Raw genomic sequence first — 2,480 nt, 5'->3', positions numbered from 1 at the left:
TTCCTCATAACTTCACTTTCAAAGTCTGGACACATCAGGTGATCAAACCAGTCTAACCTGTAAGTGTCACCTTTAGGTATGTGCCCCTATTTATATCTTTAGGTATTGTAAACAGTGTATGTGCTCTTATTCATGTATTTATGTATTATGAACAGTGTATGTGCCTTTATTCATGTATTTATGAATTATGAACAGTGTATGTGCCTTTATTCATGTATTTATGAATTATGAACAGTGTATGTGCCTTTATTCATGTATTTATGTATTATGAACAGTGTATGTGCTCTTATTCATGTATTTATGTATTATGAACAGTGTATGTGCTCTTATTCATGTCTTTATGTATTATGAACAGTGTATGTGCCTTTATTCATGTATTTATGTATTATGAACAGTGTATGTGCCCTTATGCATGTATTTATGTATTATGAACAGTGTATGTGCTCTTATTCATGTATTTATGTATTATGAACAGTGTATGTGCCCTTATGCATGTATTTATGTATTATGAACAGTGTATGTGCTCTTATTCATGTCTTTATGTATTATGAACAGTGTATTTGCCCTTATTCATGTATTGGAGGACAGTTGATGTTTAAGTGGCACATAACATTGGACACAACAACAAACAGCCAAGCGACTAAACCAGTTGAACAACACTATAGTAGCAGGGAGGCGTGCAGTTTGTTGTTCTGTTGGTCGTAGTGTCGTCTAGTACCACTTCTTCTGCTTTCTCCTTCAGTGTTCCCTTTCTCGTTCCCAGGGAGGCGTGCAGTTCGTTCTACTTGCCTAGTGAGCGTGACCTCGCTCCCACTCAGCTTAAAGGGATATTTCACTTTAGTATAACTAGTCAAGTTTCAGCAGTCTTACCTCTATGTAAAGGCATCTACAAGTAAACTAGTGACCAATGCATCGTTTCATTGAGTTGTAATTAACACAAGGATTCAATGTCCCTCGACAGGGGCGTATCTCCCGCGGGGGACATTGGAATGTGTCCCCCGCATTTTTTCAGAATGCAGTTATGTCCCCCCCCCTTCTGACTACCTGTCCTATTATTATGCAAAGAGGAGTAGATGGGGGTCGCATTCTTGCCCTTGCCTAGAGCTAAACCAGCAGCAGTGACGACACCAGCAGTGTGTGTGTGTGTGTGGTGCGTTCCTGAAATCAACTGGGAGTGCACTCGCTATTTGCATATCAATAGCGCCGGTCGTCATGTGTGTTAAATACGACCAGCGCTATTGATATGCAAATAGCAAGTACTTATCTGGGCTTGCACTTAGTGCACCCCCGTCCCATGAACAGTGATGTACCTGAACGCGTTCAATGAACGATCGTTCATGAACGCGTTCGTATTTTGGGCGAACGTGAACTGAACGTACTGATTATCCGCTAAATGAACGTAATTGAGAACGCGTTCATTCTCAGCGATGTGTAACGGAGTTCAAAAGTGCGTTCATTCTCAGCACTCTGTTATAACGGCGTTCAAAGATGTGCCAAATTTCATATGTATTTCAGCCGAAAACCCAGTTAAAATACACCGTAAACAGGCTTTAAAATTATGTGGAAAACCAACCGATCTGGCAACGCGCCTGTCAACCCCTGCTACGTCATCAGACTCATCACAACAACAGCTGAATCTGCGTCTGCGAGCAGAAGCTGAGAGCTAGTGCGCAGCAGCAGGTCGAGAGCAGCACTCGCTCAGAGAACTCTACCTCTTGACGTCGGTGCTTGGGGATTTAAAATAGTTTAACGTTAAAGTCAGTACTGACTCAGACGGAAACAATCTAACGTTTGTCTGTAAACTTTGTCCACCCGGTTTGAAGAAGCAAGTCCCCACATCGACGCGACCGCGACGACGTCGACAGCAACATTGAGAATATGCAAACGTCCTGTTTTAGTTTTCATAATAAAGACAATTCAAGCAAAGTTGTTCCTCATGTTTTTGAAAATATACTGTAGAGATGAAAGCTGCAGTGTGGACTGAATGCGCGGTGGCAAAGCGTTATGGAAATGCCAGTATTCTGATTGCTGTCTGTGTGGTTCAATATTTTTTTTAAATAATAGTTTGCAGCAACGTATTGAAAAAAGAACTAACAAAATGGGCCGTTCAATATCTCCTTTAAATATGTTCGAAATGTCAAACAGACCTGGGTACCTACAGGCTACAGTCTATCACTACTTTTGGGAATCTAAGTGTTTATCCAGGTTGATTGATTGAACACTTTATTAACATATTGCAGAATGGGTACAGTATAGTACAGCTCAGTCATGAATTGAAAATGGGGGACCCTGATGTAAACAAGACGAAAGTCTTTCTCTGGTCTGCATCCCCTTAACAATTGTATGTATTGAGCTGTACTGTATCAGGGTCCCCCATTTTCAATTAATCAGGACATACATGACATACAGATAGACAGTACTGCTACATCTATACATTTATGACATACCAGATTTGCAAATACAGTACTGTTTGTGATACA

Source organism: Notolepis coatsorum, assembly GCF_963971535.1.
Source record: "Notolepis coatsorum genome assembly, chromosome: 15".
Classification (NCBI taxonomy): Eukaryota; Metazoa; Chordata; class Actinopteri; order Aulopiformes; family Paralepididae; genus Notolepis; species Notolepis coatsorum.
This window is presented reverse-complemented; position numbering follows the sequence as displayed.